At 41.8% G+C, this 19,543-nt stretch overlaps 1 long non-coding RNA gene across 1 annotated transcript; it reads right to left on the bottom strand.

Moving 5' to 3' along the window:
• Positions 1-10,899: 10,899 nt before the first annotated feature.
• Positions 10,900-18,070, bottom strand: LOC125324237. The gene is made up of 4 exons (XR_007202883.1): positions 17,901-18,070; positions 16,413-16,507; positions 14,273-14,389; positions 10,900-13,244 (listed from the first exon to the last, which is right to left on the bottom strand). It is a non-coding gene; the product is annotated as an uncharacterized LOC125324237 (long non-coding RNA).
• Between the last annotated feature and the right edge of the window lie 1,473 nt (positions 18,071-19,543).

Genomic DNA, 19,543 nt, shown 5'->3' with positions numbered 1-19,543 from the left:
GGTCAAGCCAAGCAAGTCCTTGTGAAAAGCCTCCCTCCTTGGTCCACAGAGTAAGCCAAGCAAAATGAATCAGCCCTCCCAAGTGTAGCATCTCCTATTTATAAACTGGGCCTTGTACTGACATTTGCTCCTGAACTTAGAAAAAGATTAAAGGGTTTTGAGAAGAAAGCACACTCCATGTCAGGGGTGGCATAGCCATTCTCTAGAGAAAACAGGGGCCCCGAGTTGAGGATGTTATGTACATGTTATACCAGTCAGATGTTTTTTTTTCTTTACATCTATGAACAGTAAAGTTCAATTTTCTGGCTGAGCAACAAGCTCGACCTAAGAGGCAAACTGAGAGCTGGGACCCACAGAGGGCTTGCAAAGACCTGATGCCTGAGGGTGCTTAAAGCCTAACTCCTACAACTTTTTGTCCTTGGAGACCTACCATAAGGCATAACTTTAAACTTCTATATCACTTTCAGAAACAAGCCACTTGCATCTCATTTTAAAAGATATATATGTGCCTTAAAAGGTAGGTAAGTAGTTAATGAATATTTCAGAGTAATTTCATATCTAACTTCTATCAAGCAACTGTCAAATGACTTAATGCTTTGAAAAATCCTAGAAAAATTTTCTGAATGCATTTACATCTCTGGCCACTGTTACCCCATCAGTGACATAAAAGCTATCATAATTGCTCATTTCCTTGGGGATAATGACAAGATCTTGCTAGGAAATAAAGAGCTCTGGAGCACCAGTGCTGCTAGAGAATATTAAGTAGATCTGAGGGTGGTGAGAACATTCTTGTTTCTGATGTTGTGTCTCCTGTCATAGGGAAACGAGGAGGCAGTGAGCTGAAGCACTTCTTTTTACTGGATTCTTATTTCTCTTTTTTTCATACTGCTTAACTTCTTGCCTTCACCCACCTCTGACCCTCTTCACTCTGCCCTGTTCCTCCCACCTGCAACATACACAGTTTATCTCATCCCACCCTCTTGGATAGAAATGGGAGCTTAATTATCCAGTGAGAGACAGTGTGACTCCTCTCTATTATCTCTCTGAGCGCTGACATAGTGCTCATTATTACAACTACTTCAAATAGCATGCTAGGCATTTCAGGTGAAAAATGCTCTTTATTTGCTACCAGCAAATCCCATTCTTCTCCACTTGATCCAGTATTTTTTTTCTTCATCTGTTTTCTAGAAGCAAATCAAGCATGTTTTCATTGTGCACTTCATTAGCAGCAAAGCAATGTCTAATTCTTAAAAATATCATGTTGGTTTCCTGTGTGCTTCTGTGCCATTGAGGCTAAGTAATCCCTTGTGAAAAATCTGACCCTATTAGGATGGAACTCTAAGCTCAGAAGAAATCAGTAAGTGTCTGCTTGCTGGTGTGCCAAACAAATCTGGATAAAGCACATCAAAAAGATAAGACTGATCCACTTCTATGGTCCCAAAGGGAGAAAGCTTAGTGCATTGCTGTGCTTCCTTGCGTAAACTGTAGTGACTACAGGACAGGGATCTGCCTGGTACCCAGAGTTTTTCCCTTTTTACAAAGTATTAATCCTAATTCTTCACAGAGGAAATCTTTGTTCAGTAGTCCAACAAGTAATCCCTTAGTCCTTTGGTTCTGTAGTATGGCTGTAGTATAGCTGAACCACTGATGATGCTTCCCTCTCACTGGAAACTGATAATCCTGATTCATTTGCAGGATTAGACTGCAGAGAATTCATTCTAACGATGATAATTTGTCCCCTCATCATCAAATCAGATTTTTTTCCCCTGATATTAGGCATAGAATTCTGGTATTTTTAGCTATGAAAAATTATATTTAAACGCAGGTGAATTTGAAGTCAGGTGTTTGAGACACTCATAGGGAGAGGTGGGAAGGGGGAGTGCAAGCTTTGCGTCCAGAAGGAATTGGCTGCAGGAAAAAGGAAATGAAGACGGTTACATGATGTAGTTAAGGAATGGCAGAGATTTGGAAAGCAGTGCCTCGTAAAGCAGTGAGATTCTCAGTGTCGTTGCTGAACGGGAGTAGGAGGCAGCCCTACCTTGGGCAGCCACACTGCAAACAGTTGTACCTGCCTTGCCTCCAGCAAGGATTATATGTTAACCGCCCTGTTATCATCACTGTTCACAGGAACGATCAAGGGTTTGCCTCAGGAACACCCTTTTGGACAATAGTAGCCTTCCTGCCCTCTCTTCACTTGAAGCAAGTAATAATTTACAGCTACATCAACAATAGTCACTGCAGCCCTCAGGCAACTGAATTACAACTGCAGCTAATGCACACAGGATTGAGCAAAAGCTGCACCCTTTCACTGTCATATAGACTCTACAATGGCTTAAACTGGTGACAAACCCTACAGATTCCCTGTGACATGTTTCTAATCTTTGGTAGCCTGCATAGGGCTGTGAAGTCAGTGTCTATTATTTATGTACTATACAAATTACTTATGATTTTGTGGGATAACATAAACATGGAAACCATGGCACAAATTATCTCAGGTTCAGTTTTCACTGAATCCTAAGAGTTTGTGCTGAGGGACCTTGTGCTTGTTTCCTTATCCCTGTTCAGGCAGCACATTCAGGGCTACATCCAGAGTAGGGCTGTCTGCCTTGAGCCATTAACTTGGGTCCCAAAAACGCAGAAGGGTGCCAAATCCACAAACCTGGAAAAACTCACTCTACAGCTGTGTTATGAAACATCTGTGTTTTCTTTTTGTGTTGAGCTACAGTCTGGGGAATAAATTAAGAGTTGTTGGGTTTGTGGGGTTCTTTTTTCCTGTATAATGATTTTTTTTTTTTTTTTTAATGAACTAAATTTAAAAAATGGGAAATATTTGCCATTATGTGAGGAATAATCTGTCCAGTAACAGCCTAGCAAAAGACAGTCTGTTTGTGTCCGTAATTCTCCTTTTCTGCAAACATTCACATCCATAACCTCCTGTTTTATTTTCTCTCACAAAACTTTTTAGTGAAAATTATGACAGAAACAGTCCAGATTTTCAAAAGTAAAAATCTGCAGAACTTGGACACCCAAACTTCCCCTGGAGAAAGTATTTCCAGCTCAGAACAATCCCTGATAGGGCAGGAGACTTGGTAATGGGGGAATATGGAAAAGGCTGAAGATCTTATTTTTTTCTTTTCCTCAGTCTTCACTGTCTAAGTCTGCCTTCAGCCTCACAGAGCTGCGTGCCTTGTGGCAGAGTTTGAAGGAGACAAATGTTGGTAATGGTAAGGGAAGATTAAGTCAGAGCCTGCGTAAATGAATGCTTCAGCGTAAGCATGGGGACGTGTGTGAGTCCTTGCGATGTGATGGCATGGATCCAAGAGTTAGGAGGGAGCTGGCTGGTGTCATTGCAAGGCCATACTCTATCATATTTGAAAAATTATGGTAATTTGATGAGGTCCCCAAGGTCAAGAAGAAAGGCAAATATCACACCCACCAAATATCACACCTACCTCCAAGAAAGGCAAGAAGGAGTGTGTTTCTTAGCGAGAACCTTGCTAGGAGCACGATTTGGTACTAATGAGGCTGCTTTTGAAGAACTGTGTCCAGCTTACAGGAGGGCATCCAGCAGAGGACCACAAGTCACCGGGCATGGGAGAAGACACTGAGACAACAAGATTTATTTTGCCTCTAAAAGAGGAGGAGAATAAGAAGGCTTATTGCCATTTTCCACTGATAGGGAGACTACAGAGCAAACAGAGCCAGATTCTTCTCAGACATTTACCAGGAAGGTACAACTGACAACATTTGCAGTTTGCAGTATGGCAAACTCTAATCAACTATAAGAAAAGAAAATGTCATCCTGAAAGTGACACTTCCCTGGAACAGGGCAGAGAGGCTGTGGAGTTCCAGTCCTGGACATTTTCAAAGTTCAGCTGGTCAGTGCCTTGAACAACCCCACCCTGCTTTGAAGTTAGCCCAGCTGTGAGCAGGTAGCCTGTTGGGTGGCCTCAGGGATGCCTTCCAGCCTGAATTAGTCTGTGGGTCTGTGACCCTTGTGTTGGAGCTTGAGAGTCTTTCATGGGTTTTCTTTCCTATATGTATTCCCAAAAAGAGAAGAAGACAGTCAGGAAAGTATACATAACTGTTAAATCACAAAAATGATTCCCTTACCCCATTAGAACAAACAACGAAAGTAAATACATATGGAAGTGGACCAAACTATGTATTTAGTCCTTAGCTTACTGTTGTCTGGAGTTAATGATTCCAGGTGAAGAACAATTGCTTTCTAGAAAAGTAAGGAAGTTTTGCAAAGTACCTCATGGCTTTTTAATGGTAGCCTAAATTTACTTGCAATGACTGGAATTTCTTCCAGTCTGTCTGAATGCTTTCAAGTATAAGGAAGTCCAAATCAATGCTGCTGATGGCTCAGTCAGGAGATCGTGACTTTTGGTGCGTGGAATGCAGTCTCATCTGACACATCTGTGTGCTGGCCTTCTGCTGGGATCTTTTCTTGCAATCCCAACATTGCATTGCATCATCAGTCAAAGCTGTTCTCATTTAACTCCTAAATTTAACAAGTGTCTGAAACCTCCAAATCCACATAAAAGATGCTAACCTCTAAAGATTTTTCTGACATCTTCCTTTGATGCTGGAGCTCATTCCTCGTAAGATCTTTCCAGAATGAAAGTAAATATGCTGGGGAGAATAAAATCAACAGGATGGACAGACAAACACTTATTGATTAAAAACGCTGTTCCTTAATGCATCATCAGTTTGGTATGGACATTTATCAGCAAGCATAATTTTACTAATATAGTGAGGCCAATACCAGTCTATAGCAAAGACTTCTGGAAAAACCATCTGGCTGCACAGCATTTCTCTTACTGTTATGCAGCACACAGTAAATTTCACCACCTTCAATTCCACTTTCAAATTTCCGTTCTGCAGGAATCTGTAGGAACATCTTGTATGCATTCACCACCCACACAAACACATGCGTACACAGGCACAGTGTGAAACAGTCAATTAATGGTTCTTATTCATATGCTGTTTGTTGGATAGCCACAGCCACAGGTTTTCCAGCTGAGATTACCAGCCTAGTTAACACAGTGGCAGCACACAGGTATTCCCTCAGCTGACACTTGCACCAGTGCTAGTGCAAAAGTGAGAAGTGATCTCTCTAGAAACAGCCTGAGCACCTGAAAATGAAGTTAACTATCCGTTCTCTTCTGAATGTGAAATGGGACCAAACTCCTTCCTGTGTTCGGGCTCATCTTCCAGAGCTGGGGTAAATGGTGAACTGCACATGCAACAGGCATATTCCCAAGGGTTTTGAATGTGCAGTGTCACTCTCAGCTAGCACTCGGCAAAGCACGGTAATGGATTAGGACAGTCTCTTATGACAGGACAGATCTATGTGATGGCCCCGGCAGGTCTGTTTTCTGCATTTCTGTGGGGCACTGCCATACACAGAATCCTTGCAGCAGCCAGCTCACCTCAGTGCTTCGGTGATGTCTGAACACCACCCTGCTTGCAAGGCTGATGTTTCTCAACTCCACATTTCCTCCTGTTGGCCAGATCCAAATCCAGTCCTCACTGAGCGCCCTCAGCTCCCATGTCTTCCCATGAAAAATATGCTCTCAAAATGTTGTCATTCATTTCTGTCATGGAAAGAGCTGCTCCCATGCACCTCCCTTGAGAGCCTTACATACACCCTAAGTCATGCTGCAATTCATCCGGCCTAGCTGTGTGCCTGATGTTATGATGCTGTGTGCTCCACCTTACATTAATACTCAGGCTCTGAGTCCAGAAAAGCCCCTTTAGCAGCCTCATGGACTAATAATAGTTAAGCTCTCTAATAAAAGGTTAATTCAATTTTTTTTGTTATTTCTCTTATCTCTTGGCCCAGAAACAAGCTACAAACATTTTTTGCATCTAAAGCTGCCAAAACCCAGACATCTTACGCAAGAGCAGATGCTTAGAACTTTGTCCCTAGCTGGCTGGCAGTGCAATGCTAGAGCAGAGCCCAGTTTCCTCCCCTCCTGGCTGCAGCTCAGCTTAGATTACACAGACCCTTGAACCTGCAAGTTCCCACATGGCAGCGAGATCTCTGCTTTGGTTTCAATTGGATCATCAAAGTTTTAGTGACACCATTGCCATGTACCTAATCTGGGGATGCTCTGCAGGCCCTAAAAGAAAGCTGTTCAAGGGTGGATGCTTGCACATGGGTGCATCTGCCAACAGGACAGTTTAATGAATTTTAGGGCAGACGCTCCCTTCTGTAATTAACTTTATGCTACAAACAAGAGCTAAGAGTTGACTTGCAAGATCCTCACTATCTCTGATGGTTGCCTTGATATTAAATGTACCATAGCTTTAAAGTTCTCATTCTTTGTAATATTTTCTTTTCCTTGACCCCGATTTATAGAAAATATCATGTCTTCCTTCTCTCCCACATACCTTCACATTATTTCTTAGCATTTATCAATACCAAACCTTTATGAACTTGTGCATAACTAGGTAACAGAATCATTACTCATGAGTGTGAGCACAAGTCCTACACTGTACTTGTGCCTTGGTGTTTCAGCTGACAGCCTCTTGTGCATTGCACGTGGACAGTCTCTCCAGCCTTGCACTTTTTTCTCAAAGAAACAACTGATTCTGTCTTCTACGCTACTGTACACCATTTAATGAAAAAAGGTAAGACATGAGCTTACAAAGTTGAACATACAGATGTAGAAAGCAGTATTAAAGCCAAACATTCTATGTTTCAAGAAGCAGAAGCAATTTCTTGTGTTCAGTGGCATTCATACTTTGGGGTTCTTTCCAGACTGAATATTTGTTCTTTGGCTACTGCATGAGTTGCCTATGCAATTTGCTTATCAACATACTTACACAACTGCGGGAACTCTGCTGCTGTTCTGTGTGGACCTTCTTGTGCTGTAACAGGGCAAAGGGAGCTGTACATGACAGTACACCCAATATTCCTTGCATAAACCTGTGAGAACCTGAGCTCCCAGTGAGCTTTTGTATCTTGAAACAAGCAAAAGCATCAGATCTCGTGCATCATCCTTCTAAACTCTCCCCAGATTTCTTACATTATTTTGACTGATACCTCCTGTGGTTACTCTTTGCAACAGTCTCTTCTCAAACACTGAATCTGCACTCTACCACTGACAGCAAGCCCCCTGATCAGGCAGATGGATGGGTGCAAGCATACTGTGCAAAAGTAATCTCAGGATTGGAGTGGTAGTAAGAGATGGATCGTCTGAGTACTTTCACCCTAAGATATATTCCTTATGAGGCATTGTGCTGTTTGAAGGCAGGAAACCCTTATAGCTTTTAATGAGGATGTAAAGCCATGTGTGGAATTAAGTAGGGCTCAATAAAAATTGCTTTTAGAGTAAAGGAGGAAGGAAAAGAGGAAATGTTAATCATCAAGGTGTGAGATGACAATAGACCAGTAAAGAAGTTCAGCTGTATAAGTGAAGATACGTGTGAGAGGCTGCAAGAGATGGATTTAACCAGCCTAAGAAGATAAACGATCACATTGAGTATCATGTCCAGAGTACAGGTATATATGATAAAATGGTATAAGAAATTTAGACAAAAGATCCAATATTTTAGTTAAGACTAAATTAAGTTAAAATGACAGCTAGGGATCACAAGCAGAAGTTCTGTTAAAAAAAACCCACCAAAACAAGATAAATCAGCAGAGATGCAATAACTTTTTCAGTCCTCTACACTCAAGTGGTCACTTCCAGGGGAGTGACGCATGTCTGCAGAAACTGCAAAGCACTGTGGCAGTGACTTGTCTCCCTGAGCGTGTTTCACAACTAAATAAAAAGAGGCCATCAGTGATGATTCTTTAAATGTTGTTGCTTCTGTCACTAGATCTGCCTTTTGCTTTCCACTCACTCATAAACAAAACAGAACAAAACAAAAGTAGGAAAACGCCAGCCAATACTGAGGGACAATTGGTTTTGCTGCATCAAGGATTCCTAAAAATTATGAATGTCTTCTTCTGAGTCTAAGCCACTGACTCTTTGTCAATTTGTTTGCAGTGCCAGTTGTGCCTGGTGCATTTGTGATAGCTCACCGTTCATCCTGAGAAATAGCTATTGAATAGAGGCCACTTAGAGAGGTTTGCTTTTCTTTTATGTTCACTGATGGAGAGCTGTTGTTCAGCTGTAGCAGGGTGCAGGTGTGTGCTCTCCTCATAAGCTCAGTCCATTGTGGTGGGCAAACTCCATGTTAAGTGACAGTTCCCATCTCCTGCCATGAGATGGGAACTGGTACCTACTGCATAGCTGTAGATGCTTTACTGATGTGAGCAGCAGAGAAAGTGCACATTATCACATCCTTGCTGAAGATCTGTTGCCAGTTTTCCTCCCATTATAGGACATGTATTTTCTGGCTGTTGAATTGCAGACTCATTTGAAGGCAAGGGACTTCGTTCTTTTTGTTTAAAACTTTGGCTCTGAATACTGCTTGTACTTCTTTCCATTGAGGGAGTTAAAAAATCTGGTGCTCTTGTTCTGATGCATTTTGGGCCCACCATCAAACACTGACTGTCAGTCCCCTTCTTTTTCTGAAAGCCCCTGAAACCGTTGCTTCTGGCAGTATCTCAAAATATGACTGCATAGTTGTTTCTGTTGACTCCCACTACTCTTTTGTCCCTTTCCAGCACACTGCTTGTTTGGAGTTGAGAGTGTGATTTTGCTTTTCACTGCCTCATGTGTCAGTGTGCAAGCCTGAAGGGACCTTTTTATAATTGTAATAACAATTCTCAACAAAATCAATGGCACTTTCATTGCTGGTATGGAGCATCCATTTTGTTTTGCCCCCGAGGAACGGATGCCTTATTGCAGAAGATATTACAACAGAGGCTGACAATCAGCAGTTACAGAGTAGAGCCACATCACAAGGAGGATCTGTCATGAGGCTGCCTTTAATAGGCCGCCAGAAGAATTTGGCTCACACTACACTGAATTCTCTTATCAACACATTTGGCATCAAAGGAATCAGTCTTCTAAATTTTCTGAGTTTGCCTGAACCTCACTGATCTGGTGACCTCTGCCCTCGTAGCAGCCTTGCTATGAGCTGGAAAGTTGGAAAGAGTTACTGTTCCAATTTGATATGGGAAAAGGAATTTCTCAAGCAAATGCCTACCCAAGATGTCACATCAATATAAGGACTGAGATTACTGAACGATGTTTTTAGGGAGTTGACTTGGCTCACAGTAGATACCTGTAGATTCAACAACAGATGCCAGAGGATTTTGCTCCCACACCATTGCACAGGAGCACATCCCAGCTGTGCTCTCACTCACGCTGCTGGGTTTCTTTCCCATGAACACAGGGACAACAGGAAGAGAAAGATAGAGGAGCGAGCCTGGTGCATGCTCAAGCTTCACTCTGCTAAAAGAGTTAGGCCTTGGACCTAGCTAGGACCTATCCCAGCCATAGGAATATGGATGTGTTTTCCAGAAGCACAGAGGCAGATTGAGGCGCTGTGGGATGTTATGACTATGCTAAGCCAGTGCTGTTCCTTCTTCCCTCTGCTGCTTTATTCTGCCCCTGAAAAGGGTGCACCAGTTGTGCTGATAGAGCTGCTTGTGTGGTCACTGTGTTAACCAGATTGGGAATTTTCCATCTGAAAAATAATTTCCTTTTTGTTATTTTCTGACTGGAGAGGTTGCGCAAAGCTGTTTACAGCACAGCTGCACTACTGAGGGATAGCGTGCCACTGGACAGGGTGTAAATGAGAGGAGGCATCTCTGGGGAGGAGTCTGCAAGGAGAGGAAGGAGATGATACTTAAAACCAGAATAGCTGTGAAACTCTTTGTAATGTGAACTACAGCTGAAGTCAGTTAGTTCATCTTCTTGGGCTTTCTTTGTGGTCACTAGGGAAAGATAAGCTCTTTCAGAGTGATGGAGAGCAGAAGTCCTTATCTCCACTGATTGTAGAGGGACCCCAGACAGTGAAGTGCTTAATGTTACAAATACCCCGAAAACAAGCAGTGAAGCCAAGCTTCCAGCATCTCAAGCAATTTTCCTCTTGCTGTCTTCATATTAAGGAAACAACTTTCATTCTTGTGCCAGGAGTCTGCCAAAATAGCAGAACTATGTTCCTGAGTGTAAAGTCACTTTGAAATCTGATCAGCCAATGAACAGGAATCTGAATCCTAATTTCACCTACCAGTCCTGACAGTTCTCATCTCCAGGTTTTTTTTATTTTCAGATATTATACAGTGCTTAAGATAGGTGTCTATCTGCATCCCTACCTAATAGAGATAACCTTTTCAAGTCTGCCTTGACTTCTTTTTTCCTTCCTCTGAGTATGCCTTTCTTAGTCAGTGAGCCACATTTCACCTTTGAGGTTGTTTACCCAAGTGCCACTCCACTCTCCAAAATGCTCCTTCATTAATTCAAATGGAATCTGGGCTGAAAGGGGGGTAAACTGCACTGTCCATCTTCTAGTTGAGCTGGAACAAGGAAGCTGCAGTTGACTGTCCATCAATACCAGTTTCTGTGCTCTGCAGGATCATATGGCAGTGCACATTTGATATGGATAAATCATGAGTTCAGGATACTATTTTGGGCAGATTAGTTGTAGAAGAGCAGATTTTACCTGCTAAGCTACTCCTTCAAAACATTTTGAACATCCTTGAGCCAGCAAAGAGAGTAAGATTAGTTCAGTGCCTCACATTCCAAGCCTACAGTGGTTTTAGGTCCATGACTATGTACCCTGAAAGTGGAATTACCATAACAGGAAAGCCCAGCCTGAGAAGTGCCTGCCAACAATGCAAGCATCCTGTATTTTCTCTTATGAGGATGGCATTTATACTGACTCTGGTCCAGCCATATCAGAATTTGCAGTGTTTATTTATATAAGCTGAAAAAAGACCACCCAGCTATTGCAACCACACAGTTGTCAGCAGCCATCACCCAAGCAAAACAATATTGCATGTTAATTGACCATGGAATAGCATGCTGGGACTTTGTCTTTCCTTGTTTTGCTCATTCTCCCTGTGAATTACAGACCAAAAAATCTACCATACTGTAGGTCTATTTTTCAGTTTTTCAGCTGACAGACCTGTAAGTCACTTCACACACACTGCACCAAACATGGTTATAGCACAAATAAGATTGTGGATTTATTTTAGTTAGGTTATTCTATAGATGTAGATTATGCAATAGCTGTACTAAGATACCTGGTTAAAATATACTACACAGAAGTATTTCATGAAAGATCAAGCTATGTCTTAACCGTATCAAGAACTAATCAGATTCCACATGAAGATACAGTTTCCTGATATACATGAGAATTAAAGCATGTATCTTTCAAAGATTTTGCAGTTTTGAACTGAAGTTAGGATGATGTTGTGTCTTATTTCATTCCAACCTCCAGTACTGGCAAGTGTAGGTTTATTTTATATCTGTCTTCTGTGGCATACATCCAGAGAAAACAAGACATAAGGCAATGTCAGAATGTCCTTATGCAGAATTGCAGTGTTTAACTAAATCTCTGCAGCATCACAGTATTTGTCAAAATGATACACCTTTTTGTTTAGAGCTTGCTGTTCCCTTCCCACTCTCACACCCAGATTAGATTAGTTAATTTTTCTTGCATTCTACCTCAGCCCATGTGTAATGAAACCCTCGAAACCCTCCACATAAAACCATGAGCAAAGTCATTCCTCCTATAAGAAAATGCAAGATTATTCTCAACCTGGTAGTGGGAGTTTAGGCTATTTATTTATAGTCATTCAAAAATAAGTAATTAACAGTATGTAAGAGATCCTTGACAAGTCTTTGCCTCTTTCTTACAAATTTGCACCTGCTGACAACATGAACATTAGCAATTTCCTTCCGCCTTTTCCTGTTGTAGTTGGAAGAAACAGGAGCAGAGAGACCATCATAGAGCAGGATAAGCACTCTGGTGACAGAGTTCTGGGTCATCTTTACCTGTACCAGGTAGAAATGGCCCTGCCCTGTTACAGTCTGGGGATCACCATCCCCACACCTCTGCAGACTGGTCCCTCTCTCATGCTGACACTCATGGCCAAGCCATGAGCTAGGCCACTGAATGGAAATGAGTTGTAAATGGGTGCATCCCTCCCTTCCCACAGAGAGCTCTTTTTACAGAGATGTCCTTCAGTGCTGTGGTTCCCGGCACAACCCCATGAACGGCTGTGGAGGGGCTGGTATGAAGGAGCATCTGGAAATGGAAGGGATCAGGGCAGGAGCACCCCAGGCTGACGGGTTCATTGCTGCAGCGCCTGTTCTGTGGCTGGGCAGATGGTGCCACTGAAACAACACCCAGTCCCAGCTGAAGGTGGGGTCAGTGCTGAGTTACTGGCTGGCCATGCTGACTCAGGAGAGATAAGGAAAAGATGTGGGCTGTTCCTATGATAGTGAGACTGTCTGTCAGACAAAGGTCCTGAGGGAAAAACATGCCTTGTTTTAAGAGCTGTACCATGATACAGAGTTGTGTTACAGTAGTGCTTGCAACAGTGTCCCATTTTGCCAAACAGCTATAGGCAGAGAATAAGGTGGATCCTGTTTCAAATGCTTCAAACGTCTGCAGGAAATGATGGAAAATACTGCATTTGCCCTTAGTTCTCCTTGTATGTCAGAGAGGTGCATAACAGTTCTGTTTTCCCATTTCAGAATTTTCCCCATTCCCATCACTTGGCTGTGGGAAGTCTCTGCTTCTACTGGCATGCCCTATTACTCCCAGTGGTATTGGCACTGGAAAAGCCAAATGCCCCCAGCATCTGACTAAGATCTACTAATTACCAAACATGGAGTTTGGAAAGAACTTTCCCTTGGATCAACATGCCAAAAACTATCTATCTATCTATCTATCTATCTATCTATCTATCTACCTTGTCTTCTCCTGTAATGTAGGGCCACACTCCTAAATCTTCTACATATTGTTTATCTAATATATCCAGGTTACTAGTAACTCTCTTTGATACCGTGATGTCTCCCTATGGCACAGTTTGTGTTGTGGTCTTCCCCACAGAAGTTTGTTGTGGAGTATGGTAGAAAGATCTGTGGTCCCAGGTGGAGTGTAGAGCAGATGGCATGCGGAGTTTTTTGGAGCAGCATTGTTTGAGGCTACAGAAGTACCCAACCAAGGTTGTTATCCACAAATGAGGCTTTTTTTGCATGTTAAATGGAATAACAGAGTCCATCAACTTTTCCCCTTGCAGTTTTTCTCTTACATCCTTAGCCCTTCACAATATATAAGGGATATCTTGGGTTCCTGAAACTTGATTGCTGTTTTACCTTCTGGAATGACAAAAAACATTTCATGATTAGCACTTTTTCCTGCCTACAATGATCCTTTTCTTCAGGACCTCCATTAAAATCCCTTTGGAGATTCCACTGGCTCTCCCATAACTCACTGTTAGACTCTCCCTTCCATGCCTCAGTGTCCTAGCAGTGGTGCCCACATGACTTGCTCATGGGTTGGTCTACTGACTACATTGCCCCACACCACATTGCTTTTCTATACTCATGGTGTTTATATTGTGGATAGGAGTAAAATCTCTGTCTGCCTCAACCTAAATAAGTCTGTCAGTCTTCCCAGGTCCTTCTGAAAATGAATCCTTTAGAATTAGCCATAAACTGAAGCACAGCTCCATTCCAGTGCAGACACCCACACATCTGCTATCCCCATGGCCTCTTCTGGCTGCCAGACCTAAACCAGAAGCCGAGCAGGCATGTTAGCACAGTCCTGCCCCTGAGCACACAAGCCTTGCTGAGAGCAGAGCATCTGAGCTCAGATGTGAGTACCACACTAAGGCTGTCCCCTCTGTGCCAGAACTGGCTCGTGTCCTGGCAGCTTGGGAAGCAGGCGGAGCAGCCCTGGGATCACCTGCACCGGCCTGTCTAGAGACACCCTCGTCACTGCAAGTGGGCAAGGGCTGAATCCTTGAAGCACAATGCTGCTTCCAATGTCCAGATGCCCTGACACTGGGAGCCACTCCCAGCCCCAAGTCCAGTGCAACTAGAGAGTGGAGTAAAGAAACTAAAACATTACTTTTGGGAATCACATCCTAAGAGGAGAAACTCAAGGTTTACATCTAATGGTGTAAAAAGGAATGTATTCTAAGCAAGAGAAGGAATATAGCCTAGTGATGGATTTTGTCTTAAAGCTAAAACATATAAGTTATGTTATTTCTGTTAAACAAAAAAATCGCCATAACTGAAGAGTCCTCTGCTAAGCATCTTCAAATGCTTTAATTGCTACAGTATAGTTAGGCAAAAAAGTTTCTCTGTGGATCTGGAATCACTGTACAAGCTTTATTCATTACCTGTGCAATTTGGCAGCAGTAGAGAAGCCCATTGCAGCATCAGTGGTGAAATGCTTGCTTACTTACGTGGAAAATTATTAGCATAGTTTTCTTGTTACCTAACAGCAGTCTGAATTCCTGAAAGGGATAAAGAAAGATGATCATCTTCATTCTTTCCAGCTGCACCAAATAAACAGCATTCCTCTTCCATGTTTGTTATTGCTTACAGGCAGAGACCCATTTCCTTCTCCAGCTTTGATGCTTATGAAAAATTGGAAATTGTAGGGACACATCCCACAGCTGCCTTTAGCCAACAAAGGGTTAATTGCAATTGCCCTGACATTTGGCACTCAAGAGAAGGATGATAAAACCTTATCTACACTGAAGCAAAAAAAATCTCACCAGGATAACAAGCATTGCATTGAAGAAAAAGCAGTTCAATGAGCAAGGGCTTCTTAGTAATAGGAATTTACTGTATTTGTATAGTCAAGGCGAGCGACCTTTCCCCACCCTTTATCACAAATACAAAGATATCAACTGAAAGTGCTGCACAGTTAATTTTGGCTTGAGAAGCAATAAAGTTTATCTTGGTGTCAGGCAGCTTTATTTAGGGCATAAGCATTTGTCTGGTAAAAAACAATATATTGCATGTCTGGTTAAAGTATTCATAACCTGCCTAGGGTAGACTAAAATTTCTAAATGTTCATCTAGAAAATTGGGAATTTGTACTGGTGTAGCTCCCTCTTTACACTTGTGCAGTGCATCTGCAATTACAATGTGTAAATTGCCTTAAGAGTGTAGTGACATTAAGAACATAGAGACATTTGTGGAACAAAGCCCTTCGAGACTGGAAGGAGTTGGAAGGAGTTAAACCTCAAGCTATGCAATTGGGCTGAATACCTGCTTTACCCTCTGCAAGTTGCAAATTTATGGAAACAGCCATTGGAAACAAATACTGAACTGAAATGAAGAGCCTGGCTACTCAGGGCTTTGTGCCTTATAAATGGAATAATCTGAGATGAGCCTGAATAACATCTGCCTTTGCTCACTCAGTTGGGTGCAGATTCACCCCATAGCCTCATTGTCATTTCAGCTCATCCTTTTTTTGAGCTGCTGATCTCTTTGAAGTGATAATATTTCTATGGGTCCTGTGTCTCCAGAAGCAAAGGTACTATACCAAATTCAAGAACTTAACTCCTGGCACTCCAGATAGAGAGAGTTAAGATAATCTGTAGAGTCTGTTCTGTAGGCTTTAGCTCCATGGGAACAATTGGGTTAAGACGGGTGTTGAGTCAAAGAGGTGGGGAAAATACCCATCTCCTCCTGAGTTTTGTCTGCCATATTCATCTGCCCTCAAATTTTCCAGTGAATGGCTTACATTTTCCCTCCTCTCAGAAGAGTTGTTTTCTTCTGCTTGCAGTCATATAATATTCCTATGCTGTCTTCAAGGACTAACATAAGGAAGGTATTTAATCTATTTTACCTAAGGCGAGTACTAAGGCTATTAAACAAGCTACTATGATTTAAAAGGTGACAGTAACAGCTTTCTATCACATGATGTAAATTGAACTAAGTTAGGTTACTTTGGCTGCATATGCTCTTACAGTGCAAATGCAAACCTGCAGTAGTAGAGGAAAAATATGCTTTAGCCTTTCCTTTCAACGTTTAAATTGATTTTACCCATGAATATAATTATACCAGGATAGTTATACTGACAATCTTCCTAATGCAGACGTACCTAATGTGTATAAACTAATTAGCTGATTTAAATAAACTAGAAAACCCAAAGGATTAATTTTCTTTTTTTTTTAATTTCTTCCCCTGATTTTTCTAATTCTTTTTTAATTGCATCTATATGAGCAGAGGTGTGATTTCATCTTCCATTCTTTCTTCTGGGCTTGCATACCTTCTCTTTTGCTTTCCATGAAAATTCTCACAAGCAGATTCAAGTAGTTTAATGGAAACAAAGTAAATTTCCAGCAAATACCAGATAATATAGATCTTGAAAATGCAATTTTATATTCTCAGAACAACTGCATTGAAAAAATGGAATGAAAAAACCCAACCATATCAAATAACTGGAAGGTTTCATGAAACCCATCTCAAAAGTAGCAGCCAGGTACCTGTAAAACACATTTTGGCTGGGGAATACAATACTCACGGTACATCAGGGCTGGACACAGAGCATGAGGGACTGCATTGACATCGCTTCTTCCCATCCCCTGGTACAGAGTGACCTCTCCAGTGGCCTGTGCCCTTGGAGGAAGAGGGGGAGGGAACAAAGCGGGGTAGTAGAAATCTTGGGTCAAACCTAAACGATGACATTTTCATGCTCTGAATATTTGCCTTCTTATTCCCATCTCTCTGAGTAAATCACATCCTGAAGTACCCTGCAGATTTCTGTGGGTTTGCTTTTATGGTCTGGGGGAAGGAAAGGGGCATGATTCCTCACCACTATGTGCTGTGCCAGCAGATATCCATGGGGGTGACTCAATTATTTCCCAAAGTGCCTGTGTCAGTGCAGGCAATAGGTGGTTCATAATATGTGAATGTATGACTGTTCTACTGCTATAAATGCGTCCTCACTAGGCGTTAGTATGGGATATGGATGCCTTGTGCCCTAAGTAACACCTACAGTAGTGTAGTCTGGAAACTATTTGCTAGATTCAGGAAGCTGAATTTGATCTAAGATCCCATTGCTGCTGAAAGCAGAGGGCAGCCCCACCTCTGCCCATTCTATGGGCCACAGTGATGCTGACAAGGGGATGCTCACATGAGAACTGCTCCTGCTTAAAATGAGTTTTATCAATAAAAAGCTTTTGTTTCTTCTTCTTCAACTGACTGGCCTGGCTGTCCATGTGAGTACAGCACACAGTGTGTAGTGGCAGCACATAGGAAGGGACAGAACTGCATGAAGTGCAGCATCAAATCAAATTAAGATAATTGGAGAAGTAAAACTTAAGTTAACAAATAATGTTAATCGGTGAATGAATATGAGCAAATTCTTTTCTATTCATGACAACTATCCATGCAGAAAGACAAAAATGTGTCAGACAGGTATGTCAGTTACAGCAAGGAATTGGTACAGTCCTAGTTAATTCAGAGTAAGAAAGGAGTGATAAGATATTAACCCTTGAATTAATGAGCAGAATGTTTCAATTTTAGTTCGGTTGGAGCAGAAACAGAAATGCTTAAGCTGGTTTTTTTTTTTGAATGCAGCCCAAGATGTGGGCTGTAACAAAGCATCAGAAAAGTTGCAATTGATTTGGAGCATATGGCAAAACTCTTTGTCAAGGAAAAGGGAGGAAAAAAGTTTTGTTTGCTGGAAGAAAAAGAAATGACAAGACCAAAGCAATTCAATCTGCTGAGTGTGAAATGCATTAGGAGGATAGGAGTGTTGCACAGCTGAATGCTGTGTTGTCACTGCCAGACACTTCTCTGCTGGCTCCTGATCCTGGAGCTCTAAAAGAGGTCTGGCAGTTCCAGCCCCATCTCGGTCACTGCCACAGCCCAGAGCTGTGGGGACAGGAGCATATCAACCCAGCCCAGCACAGACAGAGAGGGGCAGAAGGAGGGTTTGTAGGCATTTTGAAACAAAAGGAAAAAAGCATTTTAAGTATTTTGCAACAGAAATACAGGCAATATATACCTTATTCGGATATGGATGGCATTCACATCTGGAAACTGCACATTTGTTGTAAAAAATCCAAAGTTTCTGCCGTGTCCCCAGATTCCTGCATTCCTAACTCTGCCTCTGCCACTGTGGCGTTCTTAGCAGTCCCCTTTCCCACACACCACCATCACTTCAGGAATCAAGTTAGCCATGGTAGGAAACAAAGACCTGCTTTGTTTTAACTCTTACCATCTACCAGAGCATGCCTAGTATAATCACAGGCTCTGTCTTGCTTCTAGTCAAAGAAGCTAATTGTCCTCTTTTCTCTGTTTTGGGAGTGAAGAAGGATCTGAGAGAGATCTAAAAGTGAAAGCTACTCTGTAAAGCATTCTACGACTGCCACATGGAATTTACACTGCAGTTTTTAATTTATCTCACAAATCACTGTGCTTTGTAAGATAAATTAAAATTTGGTTGCAAGTGAAGCCACAGAGATGAAGCCACTGACTACAGAACCCAAAGCAAGCCTGCAAATTTTATTGCTCTCAGTGGACTGCTTTCAACTTCAGCTCAGTGGGAAGGAATAGAGTCCAAATTCATGTAGGCTTTGTGCTCTGTGATCAAACATGTGCTATTAGTGGAAAGTGCACTGACGGTCCTGCTCAGTTTAGGTGTGCCTGCATTGCACACACAAAATAGGTACCTTTATATATCATTGAAGTTACAACTCACAATCCATGTGTTGATCATGGTGCCATGAGAGGTAGGTCATAACTTGGGAACCAGTTCATGGTCTAACAAAATAGCATAGGAGGAAACTTGAAGGAAGAGGGACAGATGTCAGCCACAGTTTGTGAAGGGATGCCACCATGAGGTGTTAGGATGCCCACATTTATTCCCTTTTGACTCTTTCATGACAGCTTTGTGCTCCAGCTAATGGGTTGGAAAGTTGTTACTGTGGACCTTTTGATGCTTGAAGCTCTCTTTGTCCACTTCATTCGCGAAAGATTGAATCTTTCTTTGGATTTAAATGTTTGGTGCTGGAAAGTGTTAGATAAAATGTTTTGAGGAATCCATGCTTACAAATTAGTAGATACTTATCACAGAAGAGATTGTAACAATTCCCTTGTTCAACTTCTGTAAAATCCAGCTGAAAAATTTCATCTTAGCACAATCAATTTATCTCCTACTTAAGCCTATGAAGCTCTTTCTAGAATGTAATGATAATTATAAAAATGTATTCAGAAAAGAGAAGTTTCAATTTTCCCCAGTGCAGATCCAACCTGGTAGTGAATTATTTCTGCAGGACAATAGCTCCTTAGCTTAGCTGGGGAGCAAAGAGGAAGACAGGTAGTATAATCCAAAACAGCCAAACAGACAATTTTTTTTCCACCTTCTTCCTTTTTTTTTTTTTTCTCAGTTTGACTGAACAAAATCTGGACCAATCCATCTTTGAAAAAAGTTTTGTATTGCCTAGCATCCAGATACACCCCAGGTCTCAGGTGAAAAGCTTACAGCAGTCAAGCAGGCTCTTAATGTCCTCCACTTACCATGGAGAAAGTTGGGAAAACATCTATACTTTCTGTTTTGATACTAGCAGAAGGGTCCTTAAAATGAAACCCTTAGTCAGCCTTTATGATATTAAGATATATTTTAGATAGTTAACACGGAATTAGAAC

The sequence above is a fragment of the Corvus hawaiiensis genome, chromosome 3 (assembly GCF_020740725.1).
Source record: "Corvus hawaiiensis isolate bCorHaw1 chromosome 3, bCorHaw1.pri.cur, whole genome shotgun sequence".
NCBI classification, from domain to species: domain Eukaryota; kingdom Metazoa; phylum Chordata; class Aves; order Passeriformes; family Corvidae; genus Corvus; species Corvus hawaiiensis.
The sequence above is the reverse complement of the archived record's forward strand: the minus strand, read 5'-3'. Positions and strand labels throughout refer to the sequence as shown.